The following is a 25,484-nucleotide window of genomic DNA, read 5'->3' as shown; positions in this document are numbered from 1 at the left end:
CGACCAAAAAAATGCATATTTTCTGCATTTATATGGCATAATTTTTCTGGCCTCTGTGCTTCAGTGGCTGCAACCAAAAAAATTTATATTTTCAGCATTTATATGGCATAATTTTTCTGGCAACTGTGCTTCAGTGGCTGCGTCCAAAAAAACTGGGCAAACAATGTCTACAAGGTCAACGTATGGCGAAAAATTACTATTTTCAGCATTTATATGGCATATTTTTTCTGGCAACTGTGCTTCAGTGGCTGCGTCCAAAAAAACTGGGCAAACAATGCCTACAAGGTCAACGTATGGCAGTTGTTTAAAGAGAACAGTAGATTACTAGCCAGCAAAGCTACCTAAGCTAAAATGTCCCTCAAATCCCTGCAGACTTCTGTCCCTCCAATACAGAGCAGTATCAAGCAGATTACTAGCCAGCAAGCTTACTATCATCTGTCCCTGAAATCACTAACAGCTCTCCCCCTACACTATCTCTTCCAAGCACACACAGGCAGATTTTCAGATACATTTTTGCCCTTGATCCCCCTCTGGCATGCCACTGTCCAGGTCGTTGCACCCTTTAAACAACTTTAAAATCATTTTTCTGGCCAGAAATGTCTTTTCTAGATGTTAAAGTTCGCCTTCCCATTGAAGTCTATGGGGTTCGCGAACCGTTCGCGAACCGCTCGCATTTTTGCGCAAGTTCGCGAATATGTTCGCGAACTTTTTTTCCGACGTTCGCTACATCCCTACAGATTGCATTAAATCCTGTATGACTAAATTTGCTGCAAGCATATAGTATTATGGAGACCACACAGCTAATGTAGATGACCGGACTTCTTTTGTAGAATAATTGAAAAGAAGTTATGTTATAAACTACACTCTGTTACTGCTCTTTGGTACATCACTATACCTGTAAGCTTGTTACTGATATGTGGAGACTACAGGTGGAGCAAACTTTGTTTGAGATCACAGGGTATCTGCATTGCAGCTGGCAGGTGTAATTCACAGCAAAGTTCTGCATTTCACCATCTGCCAATATTTTTGTAAAACTGCATGACAATTTTGCCACAGAAACTAGCCCACTGACTCCAATGTATTTAGTGTGAAAATAGTCAGCATGAAAAATGCCTATTGACTGCAATGTAGTTTGCACAGGAAAATATAAATTAGGATCTATTGTGAATTGTCTCACGTATTGTAAAAGCACCAACAACTGATCAGTCCTTTCTTTATTTTTAATGGGCCAAGTACAGAGAAGAATGCGGAGTCCATAAGCACTCTAAGGACCCTAAAGATCAACAAACATATGTTTTGATGTGCGGTTGCTGAGATATTTGCATTTGTAGAGCAGGATTTTGTACTCAGATGACCACTATGATTGCATTTTGTTTCAGATCCCCTTTAAACAAGGATGTCAAACTCCAGCCCTGACATCACTGGTAGTAAACTACATTTGTCATTATTCTGCCACAGCCTTTGTTTTGTACACACTTTGTTGTCTATATATTTAATTTGAAATCCAGTAGCTCTGAGACTATGTGTGAGCACTTGTGGTAGGATTGCTATGGCTTGGCATTATTCTCTTCTTTCGAACATGTTATTCAGGAGTTGCTTACTTGCTAAACAAGTAAAGTAAATAATGAGTTTGCTATTTTAACCACTCAGTAACACATTTATTATTATTATAGTATTGATCATAAGGGTTAGTGAACAGTGCAGCTGCCTTGTGTCTGTGAGCCATGAGATTGGTTAGTGTTGGGTATGACAAGGAATTTCGGCTGAAACAGAAGAGAAGTGTGCAGTAAGGAGGGCCCCTGCTGGTATGCTTTTGAAAATGCTTATTGCTGCAGAAACTACTGCAGAACGGCATGCCATGCTTCTAATATTCTGCATGGAAGATTGGTTCCAAGAGCACCAACCAACAATAGACCCTTAATAGTAGAACTTTGTTATGAGTGCTGCCATATTTTTTATCCCTCTCTGTTTTATGGGAAAATCTGCTATAATTTGAACCTTCCTTTGGACACTGTGTATTGTGTGTATTATTACTAATGGTGGTTTTTTAATTTGTGTTGGAAATATGTTCTGATGGAGGTGTACAACAGTTATTATGTAAATTGTATTTGCTCCCTATTGGTTTTTATGCATGTATAATTAACAGTTGCACAAGTCTGTAATAAATGGGGTATTATTTAAGAATTCACTACATGAATATACACAATTACCTTATAAATTCAGGAACTAGTATCAGAATTACCAGAGACATTTGGTGATGCTGATAGAGAACTAAATACCTGGGGATCTTCTATAGCCTAAGGTTGTTTTTTTGTTTTGCAAGGCCAAAGAAGAACATGAACACATAGCAATTGGTTTATACACACATAAACGACCAATTATACATATTAGTGGCATTAAACATATGCATTTGAATATGCATAGGAAACCCTGATGCATTTTCTGTATTTGATGGTTCTGAGCCTACATTTGTGCTATGGCTACAGATTACTAACTGATTTTTACTGTATTTACTGTGTTGTTATGATTTGGTTTTGCTTACAAATGAGCATATCTGCCTGAAACCTCAAGGAGTTATCTGGCTAGTTTGGCCTCTCAGGTTGTGACCAGACTAACGTATAGGTCCGCAGGTAGGGCCTTTTGGTCACCAGAATTGCCAGATCACTCAGGAGCCATACAGCCCATGTGATTGATATAGTTAGCTATGTTCTAATTTGTTTCTCTTTTAATTGGACAGTTCATGGACAGCACCACTTTCCATTAAGCTACCGTGTAGCTGCCCCTGTGCATGGAAATCCATTGTATACAAAAATAAATCAAAAACCAGCAGAAAGGGTCTTGCAGTGTCAGAAAAGTGTATTATTGCATAGTATGTACAACCAATGTTTGGTTTGCTTTGCTCATTTTGACTTGAGTGGTGTCCTAAAGCCTCAACAGCAGTAATCACAATAGAAAATGGTGCAGCCTGTCTGATTATTTGTTATTTTGATATCTTGAGCTTTGTTCGACTTTTAATTATATATTACCATTGCACAGAACCAAAAAGCAAATTGCTGTGTGAATAACATGGCATTTTACTACTAGTGATAAGCATCTTTTTTTCAAGTATTTTCTCAGCTATGTTACAGAAGAATACAAGGTTATCATGTAATACATCCAAAAAGAGGGTATTATTGAAGGAACAATAATTGGATACATTTGTACTCACTGCTTCATCTACAGAGATTCTCTGCCGCAATTATTAACTTGAAAGCGCTTAGAGATTTGTACTTTTAGAAATGAAAAAGACGTGATTTCATCCATGAAAGAATTTTCTTAATAATAATGCCAGGACCACCCTTGTAAATAGGTAGTGTGTTTAACCTTTTATTGTACACTGGCGTTTCCAAAAGAAAAAAACAACAGAAATCTAAAGGTCTAGCGCCTTCTCATTTTCCCTCTAGATTTTTTCGTAAGTATTTTTCAAACACATAGCATTGTTCTGCTGTTTTCTCCAAAATGTTATAATGTAGGTGCAAATAAGCCAAATTGAGGCACCTGTGATCATATGGATGTGTGCATGTCTCACGCTCCATGGCAATGATTTTCCTCCTTCTAGTCGGGCACAGGAACAGATAATGAAGTACTTGTGTTATCTTCCCCTGATACATTGCACAAAAGAGAGACCCATGTGTGACTGCTGTTGAACTGTCGGATGTCCCAATTTGATTCTCAGTAGGTGCTGGCATGGTAGGATTGCCTGTAGAACAAAATCACCTCATTTAGATGAAGAGATTTCTTTCATTTTGCCTGGTCGTTTATTTTGTAACAAAATAACTTAAGAATGAATGGTTTTATGAATAAAGGTCACTGTATATGTTCTTAAAGGTCACCCAAATATGTGTTCAACCTTTTAAGTCAATGGGGGCTGTAGAAAGCCGTACACAGAGTTGTTTTTTTAATAGATGTATCTAGACAATGTATTTTTCATTTTGTGCAAAATGTTAAACTAAGATATTTACCTGAAACAGTAGTGGAAAACACATCAGCCCTTAGGCACAGAAATAAAGCATTTTATTATAATATATGTTTAGACAAGCCTTGAAGGAAACACTAAATTACAACATGCTCTTCTGTGAAAGAGTTTTTGAACCCTTTTCAGGTGTATATATAAAGCCTTCACATTGCTGCTAAGCATTTAAAAATTTATGGACGACTTTCGTTAAAATAAAGACATTTTCTTTGTGAGAAGAATACATTGCAGAACTGAATAAAGTAGATATTAGTGGTGTTGCAAGTAGGAGAATAACTTTTTGCTTTAGCATATTGTATATTGCTTTTAGCATATCATTTCCAGGGATGCATTGCTGCTGGGTTGGTATATATAAAAAAAAAAGTCAGTCACTCTGTGCTGTAAAATATCCAGCATATCCTCATTGACCTGAGGGTTGGTTAAGTGAGGAATTGCTTGAAAAATCCAGTCATCAAACATGGTTTTTAGCGAATGTTTGACCAATTTGTGTGTAATTAATTGTCAAGGTAACTTGCTGTCAAATATGCATCTGTATTTAACAAATCAATTGTGATTGTTACCCGTCTGTAACCTGCAAAATGACAGTTTCCAAAATGCCACAAATCTGCTATAATTTTCATGTTATACACACTTAACTTACATTAGGCAATGCTCAGTTTAACATGATTATTCTTTTTTGCTCAAAGAAAAGTTAATTAAACAAATAGCAAGCATGTAATACAGTGGCACATTTTCATTGTTTTCACATGCTCGCAGGTTATCCAAGCTTGGTTAGCGTCAGCTTAACGTTCACATATATACAGGTAACAAATATACATTAATCATTTATCATTCAGGTCCCCTTGTGTCCTGAGCCAGCTATCCCAGACCTCCTCATACTTCTGGTAGTTACAATTTTTTGTGTTTATGACTTTCTCTGTGTTGCATAAGTCCCTTACCGCCTTAAACCATTGCTCATAAGTCAGAGGGGCAGGGCCTTTCCACTGGTGTGTTATGCCCTTCCTAGCCAGGAATAGCACTCTGTGGAGGTAGGGCTGCTTCCCAGGCGGTATATCTTGGCCAGTCATTATCCCCAGTAGGCACATCTTGATTATTCTTGGTACTTGAGGCTGAACAATAATGTTGTTTCAGTTTTTGTGCTGAACAGACTGCGTTTTAAGATGGAGAACATTGGTTGAGGTATGGATGTTTATGTAAAGGGATCACAAGCAGAGTCCATGTACCTTTTATTTGTTACAAAATATGGTAAAAACAACAGTTGTAGCACAAAAATAAGAACTTGCTTTGCACGCTGTAAATCTTGAATTGTAATGAAGTTTAACATTATGTATGCAGTAAAATATTGAATACATGCATGTTGATTCTAACTTACGTGAATTATACCGAGTTCCTTCTTGAATGACAAGTAGATCTGTCAGTGACTTTTGTGATACAGTTGCATAATCAAGAAGATAATCTTTGTATTTTTCTTTCTGAGCTATGTGTTTGTCACATGAATACTAAACAGCATGGTAGCAGGAGTAAACTGTCTTACTTTCCACAATGTAACAACACAAACAGTAACACTCTGTTAGTATTAGGAATGCTAAGCTACATTTTGCACATATTTTTTATTTGACTTTTGCCATTCCTTGCTCATACATTTTAGTTTATAAAAACAGGTCATGACCACAAATACATTTAATTTTACAATTCTGTAGTTTGGGACAACTTGCTGTAGGAATGGTATAATGGAGCAGCTGAAAAAACATTACACAAAAATTCTATATACCTGACATATATGTGTAAAATCCATTTCCGCACAAGATGTTGATCAACCTCCCTTAGCTGATATGCCTCTGCAGAAATTCATATAGATAGCACCTAGTTGTGAGGTGATGGCCTTCCTGAGACTAGTGACGCTAGTGTGTTCAATTACACACACACACACACATAAGTGTGTGTGAAAGAATTTCTTGGATATGAAAATGTTAGAGTAGGTAGCAAACGACTGCAGAAAATTATGGTTTTTAAGCTACTCTGCTGTGAATCCTGTTGGATTAATTGAGGCACAGACCTCTGCATGAGCTATGACAATGCAAACATGATTACCTTTCCTTTGAGACTGATGCGGAAGAGAATGCTGTTCTATTATACTCTGCAATCCCACTGAGGTATAAATGGTGCCGTGGGCTGAGCAGCTGCATGAGGCAGTGTCTCAGCCCACATTTTCCTTCTAGGTGCATTCAAACACTGAAGTGTCCATTTGGCTTTTAGCAGATATTCTTCTCAATTAATCATTTGTAATAATATGCTTTCAAATTATGTTGCTTTGTCTTTTTTTATGTGGGGGGACATTATTTGTTCAGTTGGCAATGCTTGGCACCTAGCTCTGCATATAAAGGTTTTACCAGTGATATATAAAATGACCTTTCTGTTGCGCCTAAAACTGCTACCAGAGATATAAAACATGTATCCCTTTAGCTATTCATTAACTGCTTAGACAGCTTCTTCTAGCTGTTAAATTAGGGATGCACCGAATCCAGGATTCGGTCAGGATTCGGCCTTTTTCCGCAGGTTTTGGCCGAATCCTTGTGCCTGGCCGAACCAAATCCTAATTTGCATATGTAAATTAGGGGCGGGTAGGGAAATCACACGAATTTTCATCTCAAAACAAGAATTTTTCCCACTTCTTCCTTTCCTGACCCTAATTTGCATATGCATCGGCCGAATCTTTCACCAAGGATTCGGGGATTCGGCCGAATCCCAAATAGTGGATTCGGTGCATCCCTATGTTAAATAAACAGTTTATAGTAATACATTCAAGCATCTTAAAATAATTATTTATGTTACTACTAAATTTGTTAGTACAAAGGAATTCCTATGCTAGACTTAGTTTTATGGTATCTGCATATATAGGCTTTGAACAATTTTAAAGGAAAACTATACCCCTGAACAATGTAGGTCTCTAAAAAAAAAAAAGTTGCGTAAAACAGCTCAGGTGTAAAACCCTGTTTCATGTAAATAAACCATTTTCTTAATAATATACTTTTTAGTAGTATGTGCTATTGTGTAATCCTAAATAGAAAATTGCCATTTTAAAAAATAAGGACAGCCCTCTGGGATTCTATGATTCACGGTGCACACAAACAAGCAAAGCAAACAAACCATACATCTTAGGTCACATGAGCCAATTAACGGACAAAGTTCTGTGTTTTGCTTCCACACTTCTTCCTGTTACAGTTAGAGCTGCAATATTTCTGGTCAGGTGATCTATGAGGCAGCACAGAGAATATCATGAAATGGGGGCTAAAGGAAAAATATGTAAAAGAGCAATATGTACTTAAATATTTAATCTAGTTTGGTAACATTCTTTAATAAGCCACTTAATATGACAAACTATCTGTTGTTTAAGTATTCATTTTATGGGTATAGTTTTTCTTTAAACAGTTGTTCCTACTGTCACTTAACTGTGTCTTTAGCTGCTTTACATTATCTTAGCTGCTTTATATTCTGGCCACTAAGACATCCCATATCTAATAACTACTAATTACCACACATATCCACATATTCAGCCTGTCTTTTACAATTTAGTTTAATGCATCCAGACTGGGCCACTGGAATGTTATTTAGTTATTTCTTGTGATAGCAACTATTTGAGGGAATGAAACTACCGTATTAAAATCTTCAGCTTTCCTAAAAAAATAAAGCATTTGAAAATAAAAAATATATACGTATCCTTACAAATAATCAGGTCCAGGTAATTCTCTTGGGCTTGTTTACTACCCCATGGCAAATCTGCACACGGGCATAAGCCAATGGAAACTAATCTGTTTCATTTAATGATTTTACCTGCTATTGGCTAAAAAAAAAAAAAAGCTAACCACTGGTTGCTATGGATAACTGCCAAGATGCATGTTCCAGCAGCAATGATAAATGAGCCTTATTGACTTTTGTTTAACGTGTAACTTTTAGTCTTTATGATTAATATGCTGTATTCCCCCCTTATCAGCTAAATAGTGACAAACAGCCGTCAAATCCCTTGTTTGATCTATAACTGTATACATAGAAATCACATCAAGCTGTCACCTAATAATCATGATGTTGCCAGTCAATAGTATCAATAGTACTAAACTCAATTTAGTTGTATCCTTTAAGCATGATGTTAAATTAACAACATGTTGTGGTAACGATACAGTATATACTGAGGCTGATTGCTATTGGTCAGTCCTGCTCTAGATGCTATGGAATGTCCTGGTGGATGAATCAAATCATTATTAATGTTTAAGTTACCCACAACTTTTTATTTTTTAGTATTTTGTCTGTTGATAACAAACATAGCCGTTGCAGAGTGTGTAGTATAAAACATTTTTCAACTTTACACTACAGTATATGTGAAATAAATCGAAATTATTTTAATATAATTATGAGGATATAGAAGAGCAAATGATCTTGGGTATGTGATCATTGAGGCTAAACAGGACTTTGATTTGTTTGATTTAATACTATGTGCGGTATAGAAGACCGACACAATATCTGATTCCCCAACTATGAATAACTTCTTTGAGGTTTTTTTCCTAGCAGTTAGAAGGTTCTAGGCTTTTTGCTTTTATAATGAAGCAGTCTTCATCTCTGTTAGAAATTGATTCAGGATCTGTGCTATTCAAAACTGAAAAAGGAGAAAAGGCACAGGTTGCACAGCAGATAAAAAAATAAGCTCTGTAGTATACAACGGGATTCTATCTGTTATTTATTCTGTGCTTGAATGGCTGCCTCCATGGCTACACATCATCTTGTCTGTATAAACAATAGTAGAGTTTCTGAAGCAAACACACCAGTTGTACCAGTGCATGCCAACACTACATTATTATTTGATTCCTTTAAAACATTATTTTTTTGGTGTTACTGTTGCTTTAAAATACTCCAATATATTATAAAAAGTTTAGTGCATCCCGGGGTGTAATGTGTAACATTATCAGACCAATACTGCTCTGTAAACCTTTTCTCTAGCTATTCAGGGCTTTCACAGCGGTCTTTAACTTTGCAGCATATGACAGCTGACTGTAGAAATCTACACAATAGCTATATTGATGTAAGAGTAAACAAACCAAACTAAAGTAAGCCCCTTGCTCTTTAACAAAAGTATTAAGTCATTCTTTCTAAATGCCAGCTGACATACTTGCTGCCAGTTTCAAAAATGTCCCAAGAATCTTTTGTCTGGAGCTTTTTTTAATACGAAGGCACCTATGCACAAATTTAGCATTGTCATGTGTAATGTTAAGTGTTGACAATAGTGAAATAAAGGTCTACCTGATGAAATTTTTGAGCAGTGGAAGCAATCTCTGCATTGATATGCTAAGCTTCACAACAAGCATTGGCTGTACTGGCATAGCTCTGAAATTGATTGATGAATCCAGATTCACAATTTGTCTGTGGCTGTGGTTTAGACATGTTAAGGACTGGGGCAAAAGTTGCAATGAAAGCAAACCTTAGGGGCAGATGTATCAAGGGTCGAATATCGAGGGTTAATTAACCCTCGATATTCGACTGCCGAATTAAAATCCTTCGACTTCGAATATCGAAGTCTAAGGATTTTGCGCAATTCTTTCGATCGAACGATCGAAGGAATAATCGTTCGATAATTTCAATCCATTGATCGAAGGATTATCCTTCGATCAGAAAATTGTTAGCAAGCCTATGGGGACCTTCCCCATAGGCTAACCTTGGCCTCGCTAGGATTTAGGTGGCGAACTAGGGGGTCAAGAAATTTTTAAAGAGACAGTACTTCGATTATCGAATGGTCGAATATTTGAACGATTTTTAGTTCGAATCGTTCGATTCACAGTCGAAGGTCGAAGTAGCCAATTTGATGGTCGAAGTAGACAAAAAAAAACATTTGAAATTCGAATTTTTCATCTATTCCTTCACTCGAACTTAGTGAATGGGCCCCTTAGTGTTACAGTGTAAAGTCACATTCTTGACAATTACATACTACTTTTGGCAACAGTTAAGCTGTATCCTGTTTCGATGCAATGATGCCCCCATGCACAAACAAGATCGATAGAAAATTAGTAGTGGAAGACCTGACCTCAACCTACATACAAAATAAAGCCAAAAGTTTGCTAAAATGGGATTATAGAATGAAATCGACTGGCATGCACAGAGTCCTGATCTCAGCCAACCTGAACACCTGAGGGATGAACTGGAACTGCCTGCAAGTACCACATCTGTTTAACCTTACTAATGCTTTTGTAGTTGAATAGATGCAAATCTCACCAACACTGTTCCCAATGGAAAGCCTTCCCAGATTAGAAATGCTGTTATAGCAAAGCAATAACCAACTTAATACCATTCATTAGTTACTGCATATATTGGATAGTCAATTTCCTTTTGCTAATATAGTATGGACTAAAGAACAAGTGGGGTATCGTTTTCATGTAAAGTTTTAGAAATGATGCAATACCAGGTGCATCTTCTCCTCATGCCTGCCATTACACAGGTTTTATAAAAAATTTATGTATTGTAGATAAAAAAAACATGGCAAATTGTATCTAAAATTGCACTTTTCACACTGCATATATTTTGTGCTGCCATATGAAGCAAAATCATCCTGTAAACAGATTTTCAGCCAGCTCCATATTCTTACTTGGCGTTAGAGCACTATGATCCCATTTTTTAACAAATTTGTCTGTATTGTAACTGTATTTAGAGCACAATAAAAAGCTGCACTGTGCCATATGAAACATCTGAGAGGCAGATTTGGAAGAGTTAAATAAATATTGTAGAGGATGTCATAATTGCATGTTATGACATGCCCAAATCACATAGTTCTTTAATACCAAGAGCACTGATTTATATATTACAAAATCATTCCTGAACCCAGAATGTTGAATGTTGCAGTACAGTCGTACTGGATAAAATAGTCAAAAATTTAGTTAGATCAGCCAAAATTTGCAATATTTTAAAAAGGTAACTAAACTAATCTGTAGAAAAATACCTTCCTTAAGCAGAATAATTACCCACAGCATCTCACCAGCGATGATAGAAATGTGTTTGATAAATGAGTAGGAGAAACATATGGCTTGTCTAAACTGCAGGGGAAAAAACAATAAAAATTGAACTGCATTATTGCCAATCAACACCATTAAAATCCCGGAAGTATCCATCATAGCTAACAATTCCACTATCACCCCATCTCCCCAGGCCCGGTGCCTTGGGGTTATCCTAGATTCTGCCCTGTCCTTCACTCCTCATATCCAGTCACTTAGTAAATTATGTCACTTCCACCTAAGGAACATATCCAAAATACGATCATTTATCACCCAAGTTGCTGCCAAAATTCTTATTCACTCATATCACGTCTAGACTACTGTAACTATCTTTTAATTGGCCTTTCCCTCCAGAGACTGTCACCTCTCCAGTCCATAATGAACACTGCTGCGAGGCTCATACACCTCAGCAACTGCTCCTCCTCTGCCTCGCCATTCTGTCAATCCCTGCACTGGCTTCCGCTACCTTTCAGAATAAAATTCAAATTAATGACTCTGACATTCAAAGCACTTCATAACTCTGCTCCACCCTACATCTCTGATCTCATCTCTATATATTCACCCAACCGCTTGCTACGCTCCTCTACTGACCTGCTACTCGACTCTTCTCTCATTACCTCCTCACATGCTCGCATTCAAGACTTTGCAAGAGCGGCACCCCTCCTCTGGAATTCTCTCCCATGGTCTGTCCGACTTTCTCCCAACCTTTCTGCTTTCAAAAGATCACTTCTTTAGAGAAGCCTACCCTGCTTAACTACCAAATGCAATACCACATACAGTACTACAGCTCTCACTCACTTAATTCTGATCCTGCCCACTCTCACACCTTGTGTCTTATTCCCTTCCCTTTAGATTGTAAGCTCCTTTGCACAGGGCCTTCCTCACCTTTTGTACCGGTATTGGTTTCGATGTATGTAACTCCATACGTTCTATGTATGTAATTAATGTGATCTAGTTGTATAAACACATTTACTTTACAGCGCTTGGAAATATGCGGGCGCTATATAAATAAATGTTAATAATAATAATACCGACTTGTTCTGCTGTGGACTGAGGCATCAGATAGAAAAAACAAGAACATGATAGGTTGCTTTCTTACTGGTAGAAATTTAACAGATGTTCATCCATTCTTCCTCCATCATCCCTGTCACTGCTAGGAGCTTCAGTGTATTATATTAATGCCTCAGATCATCCTTATTGCCATTTTTTTGGATGCAGACTATCTGCAGTGGGCAAATTAACTTTTCAAATATTCAGCCTGTAGAACTGTGTTAATCCATACCTTCCATACAAGTATAGAAAGGAAAAAAGGGGTTATTTATCAAAGTTTAAAAAAAAGTTTAGTGTTTTCACTTAGAGCATCTGTCCTGTAGAGCTTACAGTCTTTATTCTTGTGTCTGTGGTGTATGGGGACCTATCCAGGGATCAGAGTCTCTTTATCTGAACATTGGGCCATCCTGTGTACTCTGTTTTATGTTACTGATTATTTGACTATTTAGTTTCTCGTGGGAATTTACAAATCTAGTGGACAGGGCTGGATTTGGTGTGTGGGCACCCAGAGGCCTGTGTCATCCACTGTCCCCCCACCCCCCAGAATTGTGTACAAACGTGATCAATTGAGCTTACACAGGGGTCAGAAAGAGCAGAGATCTGCATGCATAGACTCAAGAGTGCCCTGCATGTGGCCTTGCTACAAATCCCAGCCTGCTACTGGGGAACTGTAGGGAAAGGGTATGCATTCTCAGAAAGCAGCACTGTGTACCCAACTATTCCAGCTGCAAATGTGTGTAGCCAGTAAAACCATCTCAATTAATGTGATGAAACAGAACAGCTTCTTAGTAGTGTGTTACAAACCCTCCTGACAGTTGTAATAAATTAGGTTAGTTACAGGAAATAGAAAACTAGGGAAAAACCAGAAAATGAAACATGATGCTATTATCGTTGTATAACAGAGTGCATCCAGACTTTATTCTTCTCCCTGTTGATATTATGCTATTAACGCACGGCACACTGCAGTTTTTTTTAAGTGTGGATATTTATAAGTATGCGTCTCTGTGATTTTGAAATGTACAATCTGCAGCCTGATGTTAGCAGCAAGAGAAGCTGAAGGAATCGCAATTTTCTGCTGTCCATCAGCAAGAACCTCTGATCTCTGTACATTTATATCTCATGTTGATTGATTTCATGTAAATATGTTGGATATTTCTCTGGTATATAATGTTATGAATTGTACACAATAAATGAATTGCTTATAATTGGAGTCACCTTATAGTGTCTGACATTGGCATCCACATTTATAGTGTCTGACATCTGCAGTGACAATTATCAACTGTTGAACATCCCTGCTAGAAATTTAGCTTTTTAGTGTATTGATAAATAACTTATGTTTCATTGTCTCCCAGACTTAACATTTAAATAGATGTTTCGCCACATCTAAGTTCACGGCTGGTTGTCAACATAATTATTTTTTTTTCCAGATTCCCCTTCTGATCTAGTAAACACCCTTCGTTAGCTTCAGTACCCAAACATCAAATCTCTGTCAACAATAAACCCTTCATTTTAGTAACAAACTCAGCAAATAGGTAGCACTTCTGGAAGAAATTTTATTGCAGCAGACTGCTATTAATACACCTAACGCGTTTTCGGGAGTGCCTCCCTCAATCATAGGCTTGATGTACTCCTGAAACGCGTTAGGTGGATTAACAGCAGCCTGCTTCAATAAACTTTCTTCCAAAAGTGCCATCTATTTGCTGAGTTTGTTACGTGGATACAGTGGGGATACTGAGGACAGAGCACCTGGTGAAGAGAGAGTGGTGAGCTTGAGCAGTATTGTATTTTAGTCTTCTTCATTTTAGTAACCCTATTCAATAGTTAAAAGACATTTCTCTCTATTAATGGTGTTCTTATGGAACTAAGCTAAATAGCACGAGAATTAGTGTGGGGTTCAGACTACACTTTAATAATTCCTGAACATTTACCACAATTGTTTGCAATCCATTACTGTTTTTGTAATAGCTTTGTATTTAGGCACTCCGAATTAGGGATAGGAAATGTGCACTCCTTAGTTATCATAGCTCACACAGGATTACTGCATTCTCATTTTTCTTCCAACTCTATTCCTGTTTTATTTAAAATACATTTTTGTGGTCTAAGCAGTCACCTCATTTATCACCCACTCAATAGTGGTAAAAAATTGTAATGAACCTCCTAGTTAATCCCCCCAAACATATGCTTTATGTTTCTCTCATTTGCTGTCCTTTCCCATTCTGAGATGGTGGCCTTTTGGGAAATGAGTCTCCAAAGCATTGGTCTCACAAGCTTGATCCTCCCCTGCTGTTAGCTTTTATAGGGGGAGATCTCCTAGATCAGCACCCATTTTTATAGGCATAAGGCAGGGGTCTCCAACTTTTTTTTTACCTGTAAGCCACATTCAAATGTAAAAAGAGTTGGGGAGCAACACAAGCATGAAAAGGTCCCTGGGGTTGCCAAATAAGGAATCTGACTGGCAATTTGGTAGCCCCTGTGTGGACTGCCAGTCTACAGGAAGTTCTATGGGGGAAATTTACTAAAGGGCGAAGTAGCTAACGTTGGCAAAAATTCGCCAGCATGACATCATTTCGGCACTTCGCAGATTTACTAACAGTCGCTGGCGTAATTTCACTAAGTTTTTGATTTTACTGACTGTTAACTCTATCGCCAGACTTGCCTTCGCCAATTCAGACAGGCAAGGTGCAATTGAGTAGATAGGAGTTCCTCAAAAAAAAGTTAAACATTTTTCTAAGTCCCAAAAAATGCTGGCGCCTTTTCCTTTTTACAGGGTTATAGGCTGAAAAAGATCGAATTTTTTTGGGGGTACCCTCCTTCCCCTCTACATTTTATAACATATGGCACCTAAACTAAACTGTGGGCACATGTGTAGGGCATGAAGCATGGTTGGGAAATTCATAGATGGAAAGTATATCCCTCCGAAAATCCTCTATGAAGCAGTGCAGAGGGATGTGAAAATGAGGCTCTGAGCAGCAGGGAGGTGATTAGCTTCACCTGGAGTAAAAGGGTGGGGGCTCAATTAAGGCTGTTCTCTGCCCTGGAGAGTGAGAGAGAAAGGAGAGCTGTATTAAAAAGTTCTCATAGTAACTGCATGTTACCTGTGTTTAAAGCATAAGGACTTTTATTGCTGGGCACAAGTTTCCAGAAGGAGACAAGTTATCTGGTAGCAAGGACTGGCTACCAGCTACTGCCTTAAGTGTTTGGGGAGCTGCTTCCAGGAGAAAAGCACAAGGAATCTCCAAAGGACTGTGAGTTAACAGTTAATTTTGTTTGCTGGACTTATATTGCCCAATTGGGAGACTGTGGGACCTTTGGGAAAAGGACATTTTCATTTACCAGTACAGATGGACTATATTTGTTTACTGCCTTCCCAAAGGGTATGAACTGTTATGTTGGTGTTTAAGTGACTGTGTTAAATAAATGCACATGTAAGATCAGCTGGAAACCTGTGTATTGTCTATTATCTTTATGAAAGGAGTTGCTGTTGCCCCCCACAGGCAATACAACACCTCTATATAATTTTATTAAGGTTCCCTGGCCTTGTGTAATGTATTTGCTGCATCATATACAGCCATTGTACTTTAACTGTATGCTGTATGCAAATTAGCCAACGCTAGTGAAACTTCGAACTGCTGAGCGTATTTTCAATAGCGCAGCTTCACCAGCGTTCGTTACCCTGTGGGCATATTCTGATCTTCGTGAATTAGCATTGTCCAGGTGAATTTACGCCAGGAGAAGTGTTGCGATGTGCGCGAAGCCATCGCTGGCGAATTTTCGCCGGTTAGTGAATTTGCCCCTAGGAATGCAGGAACTGAAACTCCACTATTCTAGAAAACCTAGAGTTAATGCCAAAGTGATAAACCAAAATACCAGTCATGTCATTCATGATATTTTACTGCAGTAGTTGCACTTTGCTTTTCCTTTGAAACATAACAAGAGGATTAGAACAAATGCAAAGAACTGAACATCTGCACAAGAATATATTTCACAGTTAATTAAAAAATAGTAATTAAACCATGAAAGCCAATATGTGAGAGATTGGTGGGAATTGGTTTGCTTTCTTTTGTCTGAGGCCATGGTGACGTGTTCGTTTACACAACACAGGTCCTATGTATGTATTTTCTATTATCAATAATGGGCTGACAAGAGGAATTGCTTTCTCTATAAACAATAAAGTTTATATTGCAATGCTACAACAGTTAAGGTTTACTAAGAAAAAGAACGAATTCTTTCTATTCCTCACTTGGAGATAGAACAGACTTTTCTTCAAATTGTTGTGATTGGAATTTCGACTGTCACCCTTAGGCTACATGTTAATATCAAATATATATATTTTTTAATAACCCTGAGATTCAAGAACTTTAGAACAATTATTACCGCAGGCTGAGTGAACCAGCAGCCTTCCTTTTATTAACAAACTCAGGAAGTTTGTCAGCCTTAAGAGAATGGAGAAAAATGTACAAAAAAATGTAGTTTTTTTCTCAAGACTCAATTTTAGACACAATGTGATTCTTGTCCACATCTGTGAAAAGTAAGTTTTGTGAGCAAGAGTGGTGGATGATAGAAATATATATAGATATATATTGTAGGGTTTTCAGTGTACTTGGTTACTGGTGCTTTTGTGAAGGGCAGAAAAAGTCTATAATTGAGAATACTTTGTGTTAAGCAAGCTAAAACTGCCTTTAAAAGCTTTATAGTGCTGAGTGTGTTTATGCTCTAGTGGTTTTTTTTTGTCATTTTAAGATATTGGTCTGCTAGGCAATCATAAATAATTTCTATATGAGCAGCGACACCACTTGGACATAACAGCAGACGGTGCTCTTGTAAATACTTCATAATATTTGTATAGTAAAAACTGCTAATATCTTTAATTAGAAAAAGAGCACTCGAGGAAGAACAATGCACAATGAGCAAAAATACATTCAGTTATATGGATGTTTATGGTTCCCCCTTTAAGAAAGGGGTGCTAATGTTCCATTCCTTGAGTCCAGATTTTCAGTTTAACTTCTAACTAAAATGTTCAAATTGGCATCATCAATTGACAACATAATAGTAATATCTTAAAAAAAGAAAAGCTGATGTTGATGCTGAATTTCAAGCTCTACATATACTGTTGTGTTAATTTGAAATGTTCCCTCTGTTTTTCTGCTGCATTTGTCTCATTCGGAAAAATGAGAGCATCTGAGCAACTGTAGTAAGAGTTAGACTTGATGCTTAAATCCATTTAATAATATTTCTTCCTGGAATTCGCACATTGAATGGCTTTTCAGTAATAAGCATAGATACATGTAGCATGAACCTAAGGAAGGGGCACATGGCCTCAAAAAAATGTTGTTTTTACTGCTAATGATATACTATATAATTGTTTGATCCATTGTACTGATTATGCGGCTGGAGTTTTGGATAATATATATATATATATATATATATATATATATATATATATATATATATATATATATATATATATATATATATATATATATATATATATATATATATACAGGGCCGCCATTAGAAATCACGGGGCCCCGTACAACAAAATTTTTGGGGCCCCCTGGGCCCCGCCCACACTGACGACCAAGCTCCGCCCCATATCCCGCCCACATCGCAGTTAAAAGACCACACAGACATCAGCGCTAAAAAAGTAACCCCCCCCCACACAAGTTGTAAAAAGCTATTGATGGTCAGGGCCCCCTTATAAAAAAAATTGGGGCCCCAAAAAAAAAAAAATTAAAATTTTTTTTTTTTTAAAAACATTGGTGGCAGGGGCCCCCTGTTAAAAAAAACTTGGGGCCCCAACAAAAAAAAAAATTAATTTTTTTTTGAAAAAAAAAAAAACATTGGCGGCAGGGGCCAACTTATAAGTTAAAAACAAATTGGGGCCCCAAAAAAAAATTTGAAAAAAAAAATTTGGAGAAAAAAAAAAAAATGGTGGCAGGGGCCCCCTTAGAAGTTAAAAACAAATTGGGGCCCCAAAAAAAATTTAAAAAAAAAATAATTTTTTTGGGAAAAAAAAAAAAAACTGGTAGCAGGGGCCCCCTTACAAGTTAAAAAATTTGGGGCCACCAAAAAGAAAATTAATTTTTTTTTTTAAAAAAAAACAATGGTGGCAAGGGGCCCCTTACGAGTTAAAAAAAAATTGGGGCCCCAAAAACAAAAGTTTTAAAAAAAAGATTGGTGGCAGGGGCCTATAGAATATTAAAATAATACATTGGTGGCCAGGGGATTAAAAAAAAAAAAAAAAACACAAACTGGTGTTCAGTAGAATTGAACTCATGGCTTCAGTACTTCAACTTCGCCTCCTTTCGTGACTTCGGGTCTTTTCACCGCTTCAGGACTTCGGCTTCGGCTGTTTTCGTGACTTCGGGTCTTTGCGCTGCTTCAGGACTTCGGCTGTTTTCGTGACTTCGGGTCTTTTCGGCGCTTCGTGACTTCGGCTTTTTCCGTGACTTCGGGTCTTTTCGTCGCATCGGCTTCGGCTTTTCGGCACTTCCGCATTCGGCACTGAAGAGGCAAGACGTACGGCTCGGGCGCTCGTAAGGGGGGCCCGGATCTTCAAAAATATGCAGCGCTGCCGGGCCCCCCTTCATGCCCGGGCCCGGTACGCTTGTCCCCCCTGTCCCCCCCTGATGGCGGCCCTGTATATATATATATATATATATATATATATATATATATATAACCAAGTTCAGAAATATTAGGGAAGCACTAAATTAAGAACTTGATTTGGTTTTTGGCCAAATCTGAGCACAGATTTGCTGCATCCCTGATAAAAATACAGTATGATTAAATAAAAGCATTACAAACAATTAATTCTAAAGTATTAAAAGTATGAAATAGCACCTTTTTTAACATGAGTGCAATGAATAGGGTGTGTGCTGAATCACAAAACAATCTGTGTTTTTTGGAAATTGAAGCTACTGCATGTTTGGTCTTAGGGAAGTAGTTTGATTACCAGTATACAGCCCCTCCATTTACCATTTGTCGTGACTGTTTAGTAAACAGGAGTTCATTATGCAGCGGATTAACTTTGCATTGGTAATCTTAAAATATTTGTCTATCTTGCAAGGACCAGATACAGAGTAGCCTCAGTTTCACTGTTTGAGTTGTTTCCCTAAAGAAGTAACAAAAACCATAGATATTTCATGGTTCAAACAATAGGCAAAAAGTATGTTCAGCACATGCCCTATTCATTTCACTCAAGTTGAATGAGATTCTATACTGCCCTTTTATATTTGGTGAGCCTTCTTCAGATCTCTTACTGAGTGTGGATATGCACACAGAATAATTATCCACACACAGATGCAAAAAAGTGCACAAGCAAACTGTCCGTTTGTACCAAAAAAGCAAATCCATGTACAATACTATATTTAGGTTTGTGTTGCTGACTCTGAGCTGATAAATGAGAAAGTATTAATGTTCAATGTATCTGTAATGACATGTTAGAGAACATTACTTTCCAAATTTACGGTATTTATGTTGTTTCTTTTACATGCGAATAGGAAAATCAAGCAGAGATTGTATGCTGATTATGGGCCTAATGTATTTTCTGATGGAGAAGTGGCATTGAGCCCACATAATAAAGTGATAACTTCTAATGGGGCTTTTTTTGTCAAGTAGTGCTTTATCTGGGAACCTTACTATTACTATCTTACTATTATAAAGTGCTTGCTTATGAAAAAAATACTCAAATCACCACCACTGCCCAAACTTTTTACATAACTGTATTATTAAGTTCTGCCAGAGAGGAAGGCTTTCTGCTGTAAATATAAACCTGCAAAGTGCTCTAGTGATGCAGAGCAAGTTGTTAATTGGCACCAATGATCTAATCTCCTGAATTTAATATCGTTGGCACTCTTACTCCTCCACATGACCACATACTGTAGTTACCAATAACCACAAGGAAGAAAAGGACCTTCTGGTTAATTATCCTAATGAGCATTATTGCAAAGTCCATTAAATCTCTTCATTAGCACTGCCAGGAAAGGTTCATAATAGTTATTAGCATTCTCTTCTACAGCTCCTTGTAAAAACAACTGTAAACATTATGATATAACAAATGCATAAACATAGATTTGACTTCATTAATATACTGTATCTCAGTAATCAAGTATACATTTAATTTTAGTTTGGTGATTAGGTAGGGAAATTTAGGTACCGTATATACTCGAGTATAAGCCGAGTTTTTCAGCCCCCAAAATATGGTGAAAAACTCTACCTCGGCTTATACTCGGGTCAAGCGCAAAAACGGTCGCCGGCGTCTAAGAATAGTCGCCGCGCCTAAGAATAGTCGCCGGCGCCTAAGAATAGTCGGCGGCACCCAAGAATAGTCTCCAAGAATATTCGCCGGCGTCCAAGAATGGTCGCCGGCATCCAAAAACGAGACGCCGGCACCTCCAATGGGAGCAGAAACCCTCAATTTTTTGATTGAAACTTACCAGAAGCTGCTGCATTTCTCACCCTCGGCTTATACTCGAGTCAATAAACGTACCCAGTTTTTGGAGGTAAAATTAGGTACCTCGGCTTATACTCGGGACAGCTTATACTCGAGTATATACGGTAGTTACCTACTGTGGGACTACATTTCCAATCATCTCTACCTCATTTTTTTTAGGCTGCATTCGTCCTTAAAGTGATAGTGATACTAAAAATCTACTCTTCAACATTTTAACGTACATTAAGGGGCTGATTCACTAAGCTCGAGTGAAGGATTCGAATGAAAAATACTTCGAATTTCGAAGTATTTTTTGGGTACTTCGACCATCGAATTGGTTAAATTCGTTCGAATTCGAACGAAATCGAACGAATCGAACGAAAAATCGTTCGACTATTCGACCATTCGATAGTCGAAGTACTTCCCCTTTAAAAAAAACTTCGACCCCCTACTTCGGCAGCTAAAAGCTACCGAAGTCAATGTTAGCCTATGGGGAAGGTCCCCATAGGCTTGCCTGTGATTTTTTGATCGAAGGATTTAATCGTTCGATCGAACGGAAAATCCGATCGATCGATCGCAGGATTAGCGCTAAATCCTTCGACTTCGATATTCGAAGTCGAAGGATTTCAATCCGAGGGTCGAATTTCGAAGTATTTTTAACTTCGAAATTCGACCCTTAGTGAATCGGCCCCTTAAAGTTACCTGTTGGTCATGTTGATCATTTTTTGCGAATAGATCTGCTTTTGTAAGTAATTGTTGCTTGTACTTCACTTCCTAAACCTCCTGTTTTGCCAAACTAACCGTCCCTTCTCAACTTTTCACCATCAGAAAGGTAATATAAAGTCATGATCAAGCAGAGAGTAATCAACACAACACTACTTCAACTTTCAGTGCAGGTTCCCCAATGGCCACTCTCCACTGTTTAGAGCTTGATGAAGGGTCAAGCCCGGCCCGAAATGTCACTCTAATGCCATATAAAATGATGCAATAAAGACAAAGAACAAGTGGTGCTGTTTCATCATAAATATAATGTAAACTCATGAGGCAAATACTTTTATGGCAAACTTATAAAAAGCAATCCGTGTTATGATAGATGTAAAACAAACCCCCCCAAAACTTTAATTTCTGATGTCAGTTTCTGATTTACTTGTCCAGCACCACTGGCACAGGGTTTACAATGACAAAGCCAAATTGTCCTACATGTCAGGGATACTGTTCTTTTAAATACATACTTTTAAACATATTTTTTTTAACCTTTAGTGGGTCACCTATAATGTACTTATTACCAAATCCCAGGTCATGATGTTGCACTGATCAACAGCTGACCAAAGGAGCTTTGCCTTACACACTTTATTAATACAAGTTCCCCTTAAATCATCTATTTAGTTAAAACCCCTCTAATCTGTGCTGACTTCAGAGGTAGCACAAGGCTGGCATCCTGATAGCCCCTTTGAATCCAAAATCTTATTGAGTGTTGGTAGATTAATATTAAGCTGAATAAAGAGTGTCAAAATAGCATTATGGTTGAAAATGGTATATTCATCTGAAATAGGCATTCTGCTCAGATATAACAATCAGCATTATCTCTAGCAACAGAAGGGCAAAAGGATCATGGAGGAGAATTGTAGAACCATTGGGGTGGCATGTGATTGAATTACTCATGCCTTTGGACACAACATTCTTCCCTTCATTCATATCTATTCGTTTTGATTTCCTTCTTTCTTACCTTAGCTGTACTATTCCCTTCAATTACCCTTGCCTATTTGTCTGTTCTCTTTTATCCACATCCTTCACCAGCTACCCTTTTACCTTTAATATCATCTTTTTTTTCTTTTCCCAAGATCCCATCATGGTGAAATTAAATTTAGCTTTGTGCTTTAACCTAATTATTAATGCAGGTTGTACATACAAGTACAGACCAAGAGGTCACAAATGTGCTATACAGCTCAGTCACAATTCTGAATGTCATTTTGCAATTGAATCCAGTGGGACTTTAAATCTACAACTATAATCAGTGCAGTGTTTAGAATGAATGCTGCTTTCATCATGATTCCCAGCTTCCCCTATTCAGTTGCTTACATTTAGATGTCTCCCTTTTTTCAGTAGCAATAGAAAAACATTTATTTGTATTTATAGGCATTGTTATTTTGAATTACTTTTCTGTCCTAAGTGCTCAAACCATATAATTAAATCTTCCCTGCTTCCGGTTACTATAGATGCACTCATTTATATATCTAATGTCATGGTTGCTATAGGCAATGGCCTGCATGCAATATTCCAAGAAATTAATATATATATATATATATATATATATATATATATATATATATATATATATATATATATATATATATATATATATATATATATATATATATATATATATATATATATATATATATATATATATATATATATATATATATATATATATATAGAATAAAGTACCCCCTCTTGTAAAATATAAGGATATTTATAATACACAAATTTCAATGAGTCATGTGACTGAAATGACATCAGAACTCACCGTTTATAACTGATGACATCAGAACTCACCGTTTATAAGGATATAATTTACAAGATATTCATGGCTTTTGTGTATTATATATATATATATATGTGTATTATATATATATATATATATATATATATATATATATATATATATATATATATATATATATATATATATATATATATATATATATATATATATATATATATATATATATATATATATATATATATAGAACATGTGAGAAGAAGCAATGCAGTGCCCTGTGTTTGGCATGTTAAAGGGCAACATGCAAATACAGATATGGAACCCGTTATCCAGAATGCTCAGAATTACAGAATGTCCGTCTCCCATAGACTCCATTATAATCAAATACAGTAATATACATTTTTTTAAATTATTTCCTTTTCCTCTAAAACAGCACCTTGTACTTGATTTAAACCAAGATATAATTAATTATCGGAAGCAAAACCAGTTTCTTAAATATGAAGATCCAAATTACAGAAAGATAACAGGTCCTATACCAGTACTGACATTAAAGAAAACCTTTCATTACTATTGTCTTGTATTTAGAGTTGGAAATTTCATTAAAAAACAGCCTTTTTATCTCTAGCAGCTTTACATTGGCATCAGAAATAATTTTTACCTGCTTGCTAGTTAAAATACCAGCCATGTGGCAACCCAGAATGTGTTTTGTTTTATACTTACATTTTTTAAATTTATTTAGAAATTGCTGGCCAATCATGAGGACCAGTTTAAGAAATGTAGTAGGAAAATGCCATTTTGCAACTTAAGATATGACAGTATTGCATAATCTTTTTATTATTGCAATTCACTACTTATTTTAAAATAATTCTAGAGAGTATTTGAATACCAATTTGTGACTATTTTAATAAATCTGTTAATTTCACTTAAAAATGGGATCATTGCATACTGTATTTATCCAGCTATTAATTTTCTTGTTCAACCTTAGTATCACGTCTATCTTCTTTATATGGGAATATTAATGCAGCTCATTTCATATATGTACACCATTATTTATTCTACATTGCATCATTGCTAGGATACTAATGGCTTGCTTCCATTGTAGCTCTTTGTTTCCTTCCTTATATCTCTTGTCCTGTCATAGATAGAATAAAATATGGGGGGGGGGGTATTTTTCCCCATAAACCTCACATTTGGCACTGCTTGTTTATAAATTTTTTTACACTAGCCCTGTAACCATCCAGTTTTCGTAATCTAACAACATAGGATCAGTCTTACTGTTAATGGGTGAATTAATTAGTATTAATATTAAATTAGTATTAATATATATTAATAATATTATAGTGTTTGCATCCGATACTACTGTATGTCAGTTGAGATTGCCCTTCAGAGTGGTGGACTTGTTCTGTGGGCTCTGTATTTAGTGTCAGCTGTACTGACATGCTGGTATATCAGCGCTATGGCACAAATAAATTGCATACTTTGTTTTGCATAATTTAATTACCTTTTATTGACCTATAACCAATCTATATGTTATCAGAAGTTAGAATAAGCTTAATCAAAGTATATACAGTTAGGTCCATAAATATTGGATGGACTTTTTTTTTCTAATTTTGGTTCTGTACATTACCACAATTAAATTTTTTGACGCGCATCTTTTTTTTTTTTGATGCATGGCGCCATACAAGTCTATGGGCGTCATTTCCGCGGCGAAACAAGGTGAAAACATTCGCCCATCCCTATGAGCTGTTCCACGCCTTCTACATACTTTTTTCTTGCTATCATTCTGGTTGAGGTTGATCTTAGTTTCATCTGTCCAAAGAATGTTTTTCCAGAATTGTACTGGCTTTTTTAGATGTTTTTTTTTTAGCAAAGTCCAATCTAGTTTTTCTATTATTGATGCTTATGAGTGGCTTGCACCTTGCAGTGCACCCTCTGTATTTACTTTCATGCAGTCTTCTCTTTATGGTAGTGTAACAGTGACTCACCCTGGTGGTCTAGTGGTGCGGCGGGGACGCCCTCCGCTCCTCTTCCCTGGTGCCAGCTCCTTCCTTGTGCGCGCACTTATGGGTTTTGTGCGCGCTGGCGTGATGACGTCAGCGTGCAATGGCGTGAAATTTAAAGGTATAAAGGGACATTTTTACTAGATAGGATAGGATTGGGTTTCCTGGTGCTCCTGAGCATTGTGCTATTTGTTGCTTTATCCTGAACCTGTTTGATTCCTGTTTTGACCCCTGCCTGGCTATTTTGACTATTCTGACTTCTGGATCCTGACCCCTGCCTGATTACCGACTACCTCTTCTGATTAACCCTCTGATTGACTTCCTGGTTTGACCCTTGCCTGCCTGACTACTTTTATTCTCTGCCTGCCTCGACCCGGCCTGATCTGACTACTCTTTTGCTTAACGCCTTGTACTACGATCTTCTGTCCAAAGACTTTGCTTTACAGTCGTGCCCCGC

The 25,484-nt window shown here is 37.1% G+C and overlaps 1 pseudogene; it reads left to right on the top strand.

Annotated features, from left to right (window-relative positions):
- Nucleotides 1-25,484, top strand: part of LOC108712343 — a 198,664-nt pseudogene that overhangs the window by 108,191 nt on the left and 64,989 nt on the right.

Source organism: Xenopus laevis, chromosome 3S (assembly GCF_017654675.1).
Source record: "Xenopus laevis strain J_2021 chromosome 3S, Xenopus_laevis_v10.1, whole genome shotgun sequence".
Taxonomy (NCBI): Eukaryota; Metazoa; Chordata; class Amphibia; order Anura; family Pipidae; genus Xenopus; species Xenopus laevis.
The sequence above is the reverse complement of the archived record's forward strand: the minus strand, read 5'-3'. Positions and strand labels throughout refer to the sequence as shown.